At 51.6% G+C, this 15964-nt stretch overlaps 1 protein-coding gene across 4 annotated transcripts in view; it reads left to right on the top strand.

Annotated features, from left to right (window-relative positions):
* TENM4 (teneurin transmembrane protein 4) overlaps nucleotides 1-15964 on the top strand; it is a 913628-nt gene that overhangs the window by 41281 nt on the left and 856383 nt on the right. Inside the window, exon 1 of one of the 4 annotated variants that reach the window (XM_075546359.1) lies at nucleotides 680-1084. The exons of the other annotated variants lie outside the window; for them this stretch is intronic. The gene's annotated coding sequence lies outside the window, so the exon portion shown is untranslated. Of the gene's footprint in view, nucleotides 1-679; nucleotides 1085-15964 lie in introns of those variants that run through there. 4 annotated transcript variants of the gene reach the window in all.

The raw sequence follows: 15964 nt of genomic DNA, 5'->3' as shown, positions 1-15964 counted from the left end.
CACACACACACGAAAGAGAATGCATACCCCTGGGAAGGCTTGAAATGTGGACTGTTATCCATGGGGGCTGGAAGGGGAGCCACCATGGTGTCCCTGAAGCTCAGAGAGGGGGAGAGGGGGAGGGAGTCTGCCAGATGAAACTGCAGACACCTGGGAGAAAGTCCAAAGGGGGTGGGGGGACAGAGAGATAAGAGGCCTAAAGACCCTGAATTAGAGAAAAGTTAGGGACAAGGCAGAACAAAGTTTGAGAAAGGGAGCTAGAGAGAAATCGAGGAGATTGAAACTGAGCAGACTGAGAGAACAGGAGAGATTGCAAAGATGGAGAAAGAAGCCGACGGAAAGGAAGGAAGGAGAGAGAAGAGCCTGGAGACTGCAGAGAGCCAGGGTGAGCGCTCAGCTGAGAGGCCGGTCGGTGGCCCCACTAAGGAAGGCGCATCACCTGCGTGGCGCCCCCCGGCGCCATGGTGCGGCCCTGCGCCCAGCGCCTGTGCGCTGGAGCTCGCCCAGCCTCATAGGATTGGCTCCCGCCGCCCATTCATGTAACCTGCGTGTGCGTGTGCGTATGAGTGTGTGTCTCTCTCGCTCGCCCTCTCTGTCTGTGTGTAAGAGAGCGAGGGTGGGGGACGGAGGCGAAGGCAGGGAGGGGAAGAAGAGGAGGGAAGCTATTACACACACACACACACACACACTCCCTCGCGCGCGCGCGCGCGCACACACACACACACATACACACACACACACACACACACACACACACACACATCGCCCCAACCCCCCAGAAGCCTCGAGATTGCAGCTGTTTCATGTGGGGCAGCAGCGCTGGTAGGGACGCCGGCCGGGAGCGGGCGCCGGGCGTGGGCGCGCGGCGGGAGGCTCGCTGGGGCTGCGCTCCCCGCGGGAGCTATTGTTGGTCTCGCTGGAACTGTGTGCGGAGACGGGACCTGCTCCTTCCCGGGTGCCCCGTTCGGGCTCACCGAGCCGAGGAGCCGCGGCCCCGAGAGCACCGGATCCGCTGGCGCCGCGGCGCCGTGCCTCCCTGCCGCCCTCCTCCGCGCTTTCCCGGCGGTGCCAGTCTGCAGCCACGGTAAGGCAGCGCGATCCGCTCCACGGAGAAGCGCCTTGGGGACCGCGGCGCCGCTTCCCCGGCTCCCTCGCTGGCCTGGGCAGGGTCGGAGTAGCTGGCGCGCTGGATCGCGAGCTCCGGGAGACGCTCGCCTGCCTTCCCGGCCCGCACCCGGGGAGGCAAGGGAGGAGGTTGAGGCACGGGCTGCGGGCGAGACGAGCCAGCCCGGAGCCGACGGAGCCTCCGCAGACTGGAGCCGGGGACCCAGGGGAGGGCGAGGAGGTGGGCACGGGGCCCGGGACTCTGGAGGGCGGGTGGCCGAGAGGCGGCGTGCCCGGGGGCTCCTCTGCCTCGCCCAACTCCTTCCCCGCACCGACTCCGACTCCCGCAGCCCCTCCGCAGACTCGCCCGCCCCAAGGCCCCTGCGGGCTCCGGAGGAGTCCGCGAGGCGGCGCCGGGCTCCCGCGGCTGCAGCCGGCCGGGCGCAGCGAGCGCCGCGGCTGAACGGCGAACCGGAGCCCAGCCCCGTGCTCTGCAGCCGCGCGGCGCTCCCCTCTGCTCGGCGGCCACCTGGCCGCCTCGTGGGTTTGCCTCGGAGAGAGTTGGGGCTGCAGCCGCCGCCGGGTGGACGCTCGCAGGGCTCGGGGTGGGTGTGCGTGCCCAGGACTCCTCGCACCCCCAGCTCGGGAAGGGCGCTCAGGGTGGAAATGCGATGGTCGAGCTCCTTAGTCATGTTCCTGGCGATTAAAAATGCAGGAGCAGACGCGAAGGTGGCGGCTCGGAGACTGTGTAGGTGCTTGTACAGGCGACCAGGGAGTCGTGGGAGGCCAGGCTGGGGGGTGCGGAATTCAACTAGTGAGTCCTCCTAGGCGAGTAGGTCTTCGCTGGCCTCTGCCTGCAGCTTCACTGCCTTGTCCCTGCCTTGGCCAGGTTGGAAAGTCCTGGAAATTCCACTGCGTGGTCTCCAACTTTGGAAATTGGCTCTCCTCCCAGGGCAAGATGTTAAGGCTATTTGTGCAGTGCACGCAGGCTCCCATGAGAACATGAATGGTCAGTTTGGTGCAGAGCCTTCTTCGGGACCACGCCAGTGCTCCCCACCCTGCCCCTAACCACCCTGACCCTCACCCTTGGCGTGAAGGTTGGTAGAAATGCATCACAGAGCTACTAGCCAGTGGACAGGGCGCAGAGAGGCAACCAGGGTTGTGTGTGTGTGTGTGTGTGTGTGTGTGTGTGTGTCTGTGTGTGTGTGGGGAGGTGTCCTGCAGGCACACTTGGTGCTTGATTGATTATGGAGATCGCCCTGCTGTTCCGTGGACAGCAGCAGTGGGGGACGATCAGAGTCCCTAAGGCCGGCCAGGGGCAAGAGTGGGCCGGTGTGCTGCTAAGCTGTGCAGCGGCGCAGAGAGAGAACCTCCTAATGGCATCGCAGGCAATTATATAAGCTGCCTTGGCGCTGCCGGGAAGGAGAAGTGAGCCCTCTTTCCGTGAAGACAAACCGGAAAGTTTGCCTTGTTAGGGGGATGTAAGTACCGGGGTGCTCTTGATCCAAGGCCTCAGAACAGTGGCTAGACACCTCAAATGACTTTGGCAACTTCTGCGACAGGCGCTGGGCTCAGATGCTGCGTCCCCCAAGAATGCCACCCTCCGAACTAGGTGGTGAGATCCAGGATTGTTTGGAGAGGTAGAATAGGTGGAAACTCCGGGCTCACTGAATCCTCAGAGCCCAGAGCGATCCCTGGGGTTGGGGACTGGTTTGAGAGTCCTTCTGGAGGAAGGCAGTGCTTTATGAAACGGATTTTGTGTTAGGGAGTCCTAGAACCCCTGTTTTCTGCCTTTCCCGGTACCCCTGTACCGTACGTACTGTACCTGTGTTTCATACACAGACCCTTCACGTGTTTAGAAACCTGCTGCTGATGTTCAGGCCCCTTCAGAGACTCCCAGGCATCCAAGCGGAAGGCTCACCCTGGGAGGGTGGCGAGTGCTGGCCCGGGTCAGGGGCGGCCACAGCGATTTCTACCCCTACAGGTCTGCCAGGCTGGCCCGCTGCTAACGAGATGCTGCGGCGGAGCTGGGCGCCTGGCACGGCTTCCATTTCCCACTTTCTCCCCTCCGCGGACAGCGTTTGCTTCCGTTGCGTTCCTGGCTCTCTCGCCTCTTGCCTTTGCCGCTGCAGCCTGTAGCACGTTGACGGGCTTTGATAGAGAAACCTCGGCAGTAGAGTGTATTTAAATCTTGCTTTTTGCCAGTAGACTTACCCCACCACCCACCCAGATCTGGCAGTGCGGGAGAGGAACGTAGAAGTCAGGGCACAGTGGCCCAGTACCCTACTCCCTCCCGCTGGCCCGCAGTTGTGGCAATTAGAGTGCGGGGTGGGGAGTGGTTTGTTTTGTTTGTTTGTTGCCACATTCCAGCGTCCAGAAACCCCGCACCCCCTCTCGCTGAAATCCTGGATCTGCTTGAGTGTGTTCCCCGCTGTAAAATAAATCTTTCCTCGCTCAGACCTGTGGGGCCCTTCGGATTTCCGGCCGCTGCCACCATGCCTAACAATGAGAATGCAAAGCCAGTGTTGGGGTGGGAAAAATCCCCAGGTGCCGGCGGCCTCGCCTTGACCTTGCTGAAGGCGTCTTGCACCCAGCTGCCTGGGGGGGCCCTGGCTTGGTCACAGGGGGTGGGGGATAAGAGTGGAGGAGCGGGGCTGGGGACTGGGTGCAAGCCCGCAGCGAGCGGGAAGGGAGTTGCTAGGGCGGCCCAAGAAGGGATGGGCTGCGCTGCAACCTGTTTCCCGGTGTGTGACGGGGATGCGCATCCCAGCTTCCCGGAGCCCGCTGGCGCCGCCCTCCTCCCTGCCGGCCTCGGGCCGTCACTCTGTGTGCCTGGGCGGCCTCGTGGGTCCCACCAAGTTCCACGCGCTCCCGCAGCAAGCACCCTTGCGATCGATCGCTTGGTGCCTGCAGGGCACCCCCTGGCTCTGGGTTCCCCCGCCGACCCGGCTACTGTCCGAGTCGAGCGGGAGCACCGAGTGGGCGGAGCTTCGCGCAGGAAACTGGAGCCCAGATGGCCCAGCTCCCGCATGAGTGTGGCTTGGTGCAGGGTGCGGGCCCCGCCGGTCCTTTCCTCTGTCCTGCTGCGGTACAGCCATGCCCTGGTCCCACAGCGCGCTCCGGTGCCTCGCCGCTCGGTTTGGGCCTGGGAGCCCTCCCTGCCAAAGTTGCTGGACGTGTTTCACTGCTGGCTTTGGGAGCAAGTTTGCTGCGTGTGTGTGTGTGTGTGTGTGTGTGTGTGTGTGTGTGTGTGTGTGTGTGTGTGTGTGTGATGGTAGGTTTGCAGTAAGGCCAGACATGGTGACATCAAACGGGATTTTCCGCTTTCTAGGCCTTGGGAGAAAGAATCCGTTTTCTCTGGTAAGGGTGCTAATGGGTCGCCCTTCAGTCCCAGAGGGCTAGACCTGCCCTGCTGGAGCTAATTTCCAGCAGGGTTCATGGGTGCCATTTCTCAGTGGAGCCTTGATTTGCAGGAAGTCTCTGTGAGTGTGTGGGCCATTGAAGACTCCTGGGTATAGGACATGAAGGGTTAAACCAGGAGCAGTTCCAGCCTGTCTCTTCATTTGATAGGGGAGTGGGGTCTGGTGTCTGGATAAGGTGTGAAATCGCTGTCTCCAGAGATGAGGAGGGTGGTAGTAATGGAGAGTTTTGGTTTTCTCAGATTTCTTCTGCCAGTATCCTATCTACATAAATTTCACTTGGGGAACAGGGCTGGAGGGGGGTGGAGGGGAGGGCGAGAATGGGGCAGTAAGTCAAGAAAACCACTGTTGGGTGTGGGGACTGTGGGCAAAGAAGGGCTGCCAGCTCTAGACAGCCTTTGAGAGCAGAACCAGTGGTCATTCTAAAGAAGGCCCTTAGAGGACCTTATCCCAGCCAGTGAAATGGTAGTAGCATGTGAAGGAGTGCCAGTGCGCTGGAGCAGATGCTCTTGCAGAAGCCAGGTTTGGGAGGAATGAGTGGTTTGGGTTCCCAAGGACTCTTCCTCCTATGGAATTTGAGTAGTGCTATGGTCATGGTTCTCCCCAGGGGCAACCCCTGGGGGGTTGAGTCACCAGCCTTTAGGTTAGCTGGCCAGCTCTTAACTGTCCCAATAGAGCGCCTCACCTGTAAAAGAAGGGAGGATTCCAGTGCCTACTTTGAGATCCCTAGTTGCTCAGTCATTAAGTTCTTGATTGATAACTGAAAGACCCAGCTAGTCACTTCATGAAGAAGTGTCTGGCTACCCACTTCTGTAAAGGTTAAACCGAAAAACCAAGCCGAATGGACTTCCAGCGAGTCAATTCCAACTCACGGTGACGCTCTGTGGGGTTTGTGAACCTGTACAACTTTACCGGAGTAAACTCAACTCTCATTGTCCTCGAGCCAGTGCCAACTCATGACAAACTTCTTAGGACAGGGTAGAACTGCTCTGGTGAGTTTCCAAGACTGTAACTGTTTACAGACATAGAACATAACATCTTTTGCCTGTGGAACTGTTGGTGGTTTCGAACCGCCAACAATGAGGATCAGAAACCACCAGGGTAGACAACCTCATCTTTCTCCAGCAGAGCAGTCTCGGACCTTGAGGTTAGCAGCTCAGGACTAACCTCCCAGCACCACTAGAGCCTAGAGCAGTGTCTCAACCTTCCTAATGCCATGACCCTTTCATACAGTTCCTCATGGTGGGCTGAGCCCCCAACCATAAAATTATTTTTGTTGTTACTTCATAACTGTCATTTTACTACTGTTATGAATCAGGTGATTGCCTGTGAAAGAATCATTTGATCCCCCAAGGGGTCGCAACCCACAGGTTGAGAACCACTGACCTAGAGAATCCTATGAGGCAGTTGCACACTCAGTTGGAATCCACTGGAAGACAACTACCCTCAGCAGGCCTTGGTGACAGCACTGCAAGGATTACCCTTCATAAAAGCCCTTCCACCTCCTCCTCCCTTTCCATACGGGTTTATGCAGGGCAAGGGTGGGGCAGGGAAAACAACAGTTCCCAAAGAGTCAGCAGCATTGAATTCAAGGCCTATTCAAAACCAGCGCAAACGCTTGAAACAGAAATGTCATCTCTTTTCTTAGGAAAGCCATTTCCAGTTTGGGCAACATTTCTGCTTCGTTGGGAGCCTTTTCTGGGTCCCTGGTGCTGATCGGCAGGTGGTATAACCTGATAGTTCCAGTTCAAAGGTCACCAAATGACAAGGAAGGTGAGGAGCAATTTCAGATAGAGATTGTTGTGCAATGGAAGCAAGGGGCTGAAGTCAAGATGCCAGCTCACATTCTTCCCAAGAGCGAAGGGGGAGGAAATGAGATCCCTTAAGCACACAGCAGTGCAAGTTCTCACCTGAGTCTCAGTGGCTGCCCGCTGCTCACACAGCACTCCTCTAACCTGTCCCATGCCTTCCCAGGCTCCAGCCCCCCAGCCATAAATCTACAAAGTGAAACAACACAACAATGGGATTCCATCGCCTCCCTTCAGATTTGATTCCAAAAGCCTAATGGGGCAAATCAACATCAATTCTAGATGTGAGGGACCTGCCTATTTTTACCTGCCTCCTTACTTGCTCTGTCAGCCTGGCTTATTGTAACAGAAAGCCGAATCACTCTGTCTTCGCTGTCCCCTGACAGACTGCTATAGAGGCCTCTTTCCCAAGGAACCAGCAAACCAGAATCCCCCCATTTACTGTTTCCATCAAGGAAAGTAAGTGTATAGGCATGTCCATATATGTGCTCTGGGTTACTTTGTCCCAGGGCTTTTGTTACTGGTTTTTATTCTAATTGGCAACGTAACATTTGTCCCTTATTGTAAATGAAGACTGTTTAGGGAAAGGCCAAGGGGTGAGGGTGGGGGAGGCTTGTCATAGTTTGGGTTGTGACAGGTGACTTTTCATTATGAATATGAACAAATGGGTTCATGCAGTTGTCATGTTTTGAACCCTTAGTTTTGTTTCATGCTACGGTATGCAAATCTTCCCATGTTATTAAACACCCCCCCCCAAGGCAACATTGTAAATGGCTACGTGCAACCTCAGTGTATTTCGGTGTCGCACTTAATTAATATGTGGGGCTCTTCTAGTTGTTATTCTAATAACTAATCATGCGATAGCCATGCTTGTACAGACTGTTTAGTGTTTCTTTGAGATAAGTTCCTAGAAAGCAGGGTTGTAAGGTCAAAGGCGTCTATTGTGTTGAGGCTTCTGCCACACATTAAAAGCAACAGGGTCAGCCGTGATGTCTGCCTTTATTACCCTAACCAGAATATGGTGTTTGTTTTGCGATTCCTTATAGTCTTGGGAACTGAGGTGGGAGAGGTGAAGATCAAGCTTCACATGTGGCATTTGCATAACTTTGAGCTGTTCAGCCCAACTGAGGGGCAAAACCTTTTGGCAAGAACATTTTTCTTCCTTAGCTGTCTTAGAATCATCCCTTTATGTAGCTTCCGCCAGCTTCTTCGGAGTTGAAATGTGTAAATCCCTTGCTGGGCATAGTAGGTGGGGCTGGCTCCTTGGTTCCTGACCAGCAGTTCCTGAGAGCAGTGTCTGGGTTGTTAGTGCTTTGCTGGGACAGTGTATTTCCCCGCTCTCCTCTTTTCTTTCGGACACTTTTTTTTTTTTTGCTTTTGATACAGAGGTTTCAACCTGGCCAAGAAGATTTTATCAAGGAAGTAAACCAGCTGACAGTGGCCTCCCCTGCACCAAGCTTATCCCCCACCTCTTTGCAGGGCATTTGGCTGGGAAGCCTGACCCGTAGTCTCTTTTCAAGGTGCCCACGTTCTGCAGCAGCATGCGCACTCGCTGTTTCCAGAGTGGAAGTCTTTGAGCAGCCCGCCCATCCTTGTGGGATCTAGTCCAATCAGAGCGTGTATTTGTCAGGTGTGCTCCTCCACGCGTCAGGTCTCTTTGACCCAGAAAAGATTTGTTCCCTTTGGGTCAACGACTCGTCAACTGAGGACAATTTTCATGCAGCCAGTGGGAGAAGCCTGGTTCTAACCTCTTGCTCCGCGAGACACATTGGGGTTTCCTTAGATGGGCTGGAGGTGCCACGCCCCAGGTTGTTGAGCAGTGTTCTCACCATTGAGGACGCCCAAGCTCTACTGATCTCAGGCTCAGAATTCAGAGAGTTCAGATGCTGCCTTCGAGGCGGAAGCTCCTGAGTGTCACCAGGGCAGGTGAGAGAATGCTGTCCTTCTGTCATGGTAGGAACATCGAATCAGCTGCTTTTCTGTCATTTGGAAAACAAACAGGAGAGGGGACAAATGCAGCAGGATCCGAAAAGCAGATAAGTGTTGCCCCTGACTCTCTTTCCCCGGGATCCCTGTGTCTGCTCTGTGGGATGGGTAGAAAGAACCCCTGGAAGAATAGTAGCGGCAATCAGTTCACCATGAACTTCTAGAACATTAAAAATTTTTTTTTAAAAGAATGTTTTAAAGTTTTAAGATCAGTTGTTTTTACTTGTTTGTTGTAAGAGTCACCTTTCTTGCTGTGGTCTTGAGCCCCTTAAACCAAAACCAAACCCACTGCCATCAAGTCGATGCCCACTCATAGCGAACCCTGCCAGACTATCACTCTTTACAGGAGAGAGAAGCCCCATCGTTGTCCTGAGGAGCATCTGGTGGTTTTGAACTGTTGACCTTGCCATGACGCAGATCAATATAGAATCACTGCATCACCAGCTCTCCTTTGGAAGGCGAGGGAATGGGCTTCAGTGAATACCCAGTAAAAGCTGTAAAAGCCAGAACCTGTGTAAGCCAGAATCCTGTCAGCAAAGGAAAACTCATAAATTCCCCATGAAATGAAGTGACAGACAAGTGGCAAGGCTGCTGTACCCTGTCTGCGGCACTCACTTTGGAAACCCGCCTGGAAAAAGCCAGGCAGCCCTGTTGTCACTTTCCAGCAACCAAAGGTTTCATGTGTGGATGCTTTGTGGCCCCATGCTTGCTTATTCCTAGAATAATATCCCCCTTTTTATAAATAAAACAGCACTGGGAGAAGATGGTGGACTCAAACTTTGACGCACACAAATCAATCCCCGCACTCCCATCTGGTTAAATAGCTTGGGGATGGGGCTAAGGGTTCTGACTTTTAACCACCTCCCAGGTAATGGTGGGCGGCTCGACCACATCCATACCTGGAATTCCAAGCTTTCCAGCTCCCTTCTGCTCTGATACTATTTCGGAAAAGTCATAGCAATGACCACACAGATCAAGGGAGCTGTCTTATGTTTCTGGCATGGCCCTGAGAACAGCAGAGAAGTACTAGGGGCATTCTGTCCTATTCCTTTGGATGTTGAGAGTGGTCGGCTTCATGTCTGCACCAGACCTCCCCTCCCGTGTTTGCCAAGGTGGGGAGAAGCATGCGTGAGGGGGTCACCAGCCACATTGCTTTACTCCTCACACCACACACACCAAGTACCCATTAGTGTCCCATGCTGTCAGTGAGGAAGCTGCATCGCAGGAAGGCAGGGCCCTCTGCCCAGGGTCACACACCCAGGGCTGGCAGTTGATCCAGAGGCCTCTCTACTTCCCAAACCCTTGTGCTCTCCTGATTTGCAACCTTGTAACTTTCTAGCTAGCCATGTAATTAAAACAATGCTTGTGGCAGTGGTCCCCTTCAAGGTCCTTGCATTGGACTTTGAGAGTGGATCAAGACATTTAAAAATTTGCATCATTATCATGCAAGCAATTAAAGTGCTTAAGAGCTTAAAAGCAATTTGTTCAAGTTGGTTAAATACCCGCCCTCCCCAATCTTGTTTGTGTTATTAATTTACTCATCAAACTGTGACATCAAACCCATCACAAAGGTAAATTTCAGTCTTTGGTGAGTGGGACATTTCACCTGGAAAGGGATTGGTTGATGGGGGCTGGGGGTTCCAGGTGACTGTATCCAGTCAAAGGAACCAGCTTTGCAGGAAGAAGTAAACCCAGCCCTGCTAGGCCTCTGGATGAGAACGGGTCCTTTTAACGTTTTATTAACGTGCAATTATTCCGGGAACCAGTCAGCAAGGCAGCTCTTTGCAAACATTAATTAGCTGATCCTCACATCACCCCCATATGGCAGATAAATAGCATTAACCCTGCATTTGAGAGAACAAATGGGCACATGGTGGGGAGGGGAGGAGGGAGGGAGAACCCAATGTATGTTCCCAGGAAATGTGGCAGAAATAAGTGGATTGAGGAGATTACATGAATTTGTTTAATATCTACTGGGAAATGTGGTAGCTAGTCTAGAGCTGCACTGCCCAATGCCACTGGTACAATTTAAATTTGATGTAATTAAAAATTAAGTGAAATGAATAATTAATCCGATGCCTCAGCCACACTAGCCAAATTCCGAGGGCTCAGTTGCCCCACAGGAGTTGTTGTTGCTATCAAGTTGTTGCGCCATCAAGTGGGCCAGGCGCGTAGCAACACTCTGCGCAGCAGAAACGCTGTCCAGTCCCGCGCCATCCTCGCTGTGGTTTATCTCAGCCCAGTGTTGCAGCCACTGTGTCCGTCCTTCGCAGGGTCTTCCTCTCGCCGCTGCCCTTCTGCTTGGCCCACTATACGTGGGCAGTGGCAACCAGGTGGCACAACACGGATATTTCTATGGTTGCAGAGGTTTCATTGGACAGTGATGGTGAGGAAGGGCAGGATCTCCGAGAATAATACAAGGACTCTCTCCGCTCTCATGACATTCCATTACAAAAGCTCCTTAAACAATGGCCGGCACCAAGATCCTACCACATAACCCAAACTCTGGTGAAGTATTGTGTGTATTGCTTAGGTATCTAACTCTTTATATATACATCTATATACATATAATTTTAACATATTGTGAATTGGGGTCATGGTTTACAGAGCAGATCAGTTTACCATTCAACAATTCATCCACTTTTTGTTTCAGGTCACTGATTGCAAGCCCCACCTTGTATCATGACGTATTCCACTCTCTCCCTGGGTTTTCTGTTACAGTTTGTCCTCCTTTCCTAACTCTTCTGAATTTTGTCCTTAGTAAATGGCTGCCCTTTTGAACTCAAAATGATCGATTATTCTAAGAAGGACATTAGGTACCCAACTCTTGGAGAAAGTTTTTTTTAAAATCATTTTACTAGGGGCTCATACAACTCTTATCACAATTCATGCGTACATCAGTTGTTAAAGCGCACTTCTACATTCATTGCCCTCCTCATTCTCAAAACATTTACTTTCCTCTTGGGCTCTTGGAATCAGCTCCTCATTTTTCTTTTCTTTTTTCCCCCTCCCTCCCCACTCCCCCGTCCCTCATGAACCCTTGATAATTTATAAATTATTATTTTATCATGTCTTACACTGCCCGACATCACCCTTCATCCACTTTTCTGTTGTCCTCCCCCACTATCATGGTCCCAATTCTACCTTACAAAGCTGGTTAGACCAGAGGCTATACAGTGGTGCAGATGGGAACTGGACACAGGGAATCCAGGACAGATGAACCCCTTGAGACAAGTGGTGAGAGTGGCGATGCCGGGAGGGTCAGGTAGAAAGGGGGAACCGATTACAAGGATCTACATGTGACCTCCTCCCTGGGGGATGGGCAACAGAGAAATGACTTGAGTTCCCACCTCAGTTCCACCACACAGCTGTATGACTTGAGTCTGTTATTGTGGCTAGGTGCTCTGACTCAGCGCCACTCCTCGAGCAAGAGGGAGAAAAGCTGCCCCACCCTGCAGGGTCCTCACAACTGTTGTGATGTTTGAGCCCATTGTTGGAGCCACTGTGTCAGTCTGTCTTGTGTAAGGGCTTCCTCTTTTTCACTGAACCTCTGCTTGACCAAGTACGATGCCCTGCCCCAGTGGCTGGACTTTCTAGGTAACGTGTCCAGAGTACATGGAATGAAGTCTTGCTATCCTCACATTTAAGAATCTTTCTGGCATACCTCCTCTGAGACCGATAGGCTTGTTCTTCTGTCGGTCAATGGTCAAAACCCAAACTCCCTGCCATCCAGTTGATTCGAGCTCACAGCGACCCTGTAGGATCGAGTAGTAAAGCCTCTAGTTTTCCAAGACTATAGCCCATTACACTAGAAAGCCTCAACTTTCTCCCTCAGAGTGACTGGCGTTTCAAACTACTGGCCTTGTGGGGACCATTGCTTCTACCCCAGCTGTCCATGGACTTTCAGTGGCCTTTCATCAACAACATAATTCAGAGCCATTGATTCTTTCCTCATCTCCCTGATTCAGTGTCTTGCTCATGGGCATAGGAGGCTACTGAAGAGACCATGGTTTGGATCAGGTACATCTTGGCCTCAAAGCTGCATCTTTGCTCCAGACCACTTTCAATGGAACTTGTGCAAACAATTTGCTCAAAAGCATGATTTCTTGACTGCTGCTCCCATGAACATGGGTGGAGGATCCAAGTAACATGATCTTCTTAGCAGCTTCATCCCCCGCCCACCATTTAAATTTATCATGATGTCTACAGGATCATTTCTAAGGATTTTTATTTCTTTGCACCGAGTTGTAATCCATGCAAGAGGCTGTAATCTTGGGGTAGGTTGTCTAAACCTGTGCCTCTTGGCAGATTCGTGCTAGCATTTTCCATTTCCCCTTTCAGCCACTAGTATTTTAGGACAATGTCGGACTACGGAGAGGGTTGGGGAGAGCCACGGGTACTGTCGTTTGCTGCTGGGGAATATGAATTAATGCGTCCTTTTAGGAAAGCAGTTTGGCAGTAACTGCCCGTCCTCCTTCAAACATCTATTCCCTTTAGCCCAGTATTCCATATTCTAGGAATCTAGCCAATGAAAATTGGGCAGAAAAGATTTAAGAACAAAAATGTTCGGTTCAGTGTTTCTCATAATGGTGAAAAATGGTAGATGGTTGGTTTGGGTAAGTATGGTCTCACCAAGAAGTGGAAGAGTTTCCCCAAATGAAACAAACGCTGGTTTGAAAATGTCCTTTTGCAACTCGGGAGTTTTTTCTCCCCTTTCTTTCATAATTAATTAAAAAATGTAGGATACTAAACTGTTCCACTCTTAAAACCAAAGTGTATATTTTTAAAGTTGACATTGTTGAAGCAGGATTAACTTAAGATAAATAAATAAGGCATTAGGAGGAATGAACTGATGGGATGTTTGACAGTTTGGGGAGACTTGTTGCTTTTTACTTTGTTAAGGACCCAAGTGGTACAGTAGTTCAGGGCTCTGCTTCTTCCCAAAAGTTCCAAGGCTTGAACGCCCCCAGCCTCTCTCGGGGAAAACCAGGTGACGGTCTGCTTCTGCATTGATTACTATTATGAGCTCCCGTTGAGCTGATTCTGACGCGTGGCGAGGTGGCGACTGATAGAAGGAAATGGTGCCCAGGTCTGTGCCACCTCGCAATCGTGCCTATGTGCAAACTGGTTGCAGCCACTGTACTAATCCCACCTCTACGAGCATCTTCCTCGTTTTCTCTAGCCCTCGACTTTACCACCCACGAGGTCCTTCTCCAGAGATGGGTCCCTCCCAGTCTCAACCAAAGCATGTGAGACAAAGCTCACCACCTTCCATTCTAAGGAGCATTCTGGCTGTCCTTCTTCCACGGAAGATTTGGTCTGTGAGATTCCAGAAACGATTCCAGCCTCGGAAACCCTGTGGTGCAGTTCCTCCATCCCAGAGGGTCACTGTGAGTCAGAATTGACTTCAGCAGAACGGGCTTTTGCTTGATTTGGTAAACCTCTTTAATTTAGCTTAATTTAATTTTTATTTTAATGGAATGAAAGAAGATTGGCATCCGCTTGCCCCACAGGACTCGGTGCCCTCTTTGCTACAAGGTGTGATCAGACTCACAGCTGTTCCTGGTTCGTCATTTTTATCCATTTGGGAGCTTCTGGGTTCTCTATTCTTGTGTGTGTTAGCCTTCAAAGCCAAAATATTACTTCCTAAACTGGAGACGAATTCCCCCGTTGGTCAATGAAGGGCATTTTCGACGTGTCCTTGGAGGTGATTTAGATGGAACCTCATGGGGCGTTGGGAAGAAAATCAGCCAGAAAGAACTGCCTTCAAAACTGGCCTGTGGTCACCTTCCTCTGAGGCCTTGGGCCACTCTTCTGCACCTCAGTGGCCTCACCTACAAAAGAGAGAAAACAATCAAGCCTATGTGGAGCAGGTGACTGGGAGGATTAAGTGTTCACTGGGTAGAACATCTGGCGCATACAGGTAAATAAAGATGCAAATGTCGTTCGTGTCTGGCGCGCCTTGCTGTCTAGAACACACATTCTTTGTTTCCCTGATGCTCTCGGGATTGGGGGAACCTCGCTTCGCAGAAGAAGGAATGGAGGCCCCCCTATAGTTAAGGGACATGGCACCTGCCACAGATGGTGGAAGTAGGACTGAAACCGTTGTCTGTCTGACCCCATGTCTTGAGTACTCTCTGTTACAGGCTTGGGTGCTCATTTTATTTTCTTCATTGACTTCACTGGGGTGCATTTTGCTGTAATGCCATGGAAACCCCCTCACATCCCTCTCAAGAAATAAAAGGGAGCGGCGAGCAGTTCTTTCTTTGCAGGTTGAGATGATTCAAACAAACAAATAAATGAAACAACCAGCGAACTAAGAAGGGGCCCTCAGCTGCTAAGTGGCACCAGTGGTGAGCCCCAGCCTAGAGCCAGATGCTAGACGTATCCAGGACCGTGCAGCCCACTCTCTGTTTTCCACCGTGACTGACCTTCTTTCAACCTCCACTGTTTGGTAGTTTGAAGGAGACACGGGATTTGAATTCAGCCAGATCTCCCAGTTTAACACTTTCTATCTGTGAAACCTGGGGGAGATACCTGAAGGACATTAAGCATTAGTTTTTTGTTTTTGTTTTAATCTATTTAATGTAAGGTGACCAGATGCACTTTTGGCGGGACAGTCAGTCACGATTTTTAACAATTTTCCCCGCATCCCACGGCATTTTATAAAAGTCCCGATTTTGGGAAAGAATGCACAACAAGCTAGGGTATACGGTTTTCGTCTGCCATGTGGCTATTTTGCCAGGATATGGGTTTTGTCAATGGTGTCCCACTTCACCAATATTAAAATCTGGTCTGCTTAATTTAATGGGTATAATGATCAGTATTTGACTGTGTTATTGGTCGGGTTATCATGAAAGAATATGTGTGTGAGTCCTTGCTATTGTTGAATTGGCACCATTGTTTCCAGAGCTTGAGAAGGAATGTATTGAGGTACAGGTGCATCAGAGAACCCCTTTCCTCCACAGCTGGCGCTGCTCCCCTAGACTTCTGTTCAGTGATATCTTTTCAAAGGCCATGTAAGGCAATGGGCAATGGCAACCTTTGTCGGTTGCCATGCTTTGTCCCTTGGTAGCTGCATGAATTCAAGCAAGCTATTGAGACTCTTTGAGCCACCATGTGTTCTCCTTTGTAAACCCACCAACCAAGCAAACTTACTGCCATCAAGTCGCGGCTGACTCCTAGTGACCCTGTAGCACAGGGTAGGACTGCCCCTGTGGGTTTCCAAGACGGGCAATCTTTAGGGGAGCACCCAGCGGCCTCTTTATCCTGAAGAGCGGCTGAAAGTTCCAAACTGCTGATTTGTGGTTAGCAGCCCCGTCCATAACCCCTACACCACCAGGGCTCCCCAAGATGGAAAATAGAAGCATGACCACATTGGGTTGTTGGGTTTGTGGATCCATAGCATAATGTCTCACACAGCATCTGCAGGTAAATAGTAACACTTCACCTGGCTGCTTTGTCTGTTATCGCCCCACCCGCCAAGCTTCTGGTCCTCTGACCCCACATTCAGAGCCTTGACTGCATTGTCTTCGCAGATCAGTAGTGGGGGTCTGGGTGGGGGGAAACGTGGGAGGAGAAGGAGGCCCATTTCAGATTCTGGACTAGCTCCTAGCAGCCTTATCTTCTGCGGATGGAGCCCCGGCG

The sequence above is a fragment of the Tenrec ecaudatus genome, chromosome 4 (assembly GCF_050624435.1).
Source record: "Tenrec ecaudatus isolate mTenEca1 chromosome 4, mTenEca1.hap1, whole genome shotgun sequence".
Lineage (NCBI taxonomy): Eukaryota > Metazoa > Chordata > Mammalia > Afrosoricida > Tenrecidae > Tenrec > Tenrec ecaudatus.
Note: the sequence above shows the minus strand (reverse complement) of the source record. Positions and strands in the feature narration are given on the sequence as shown.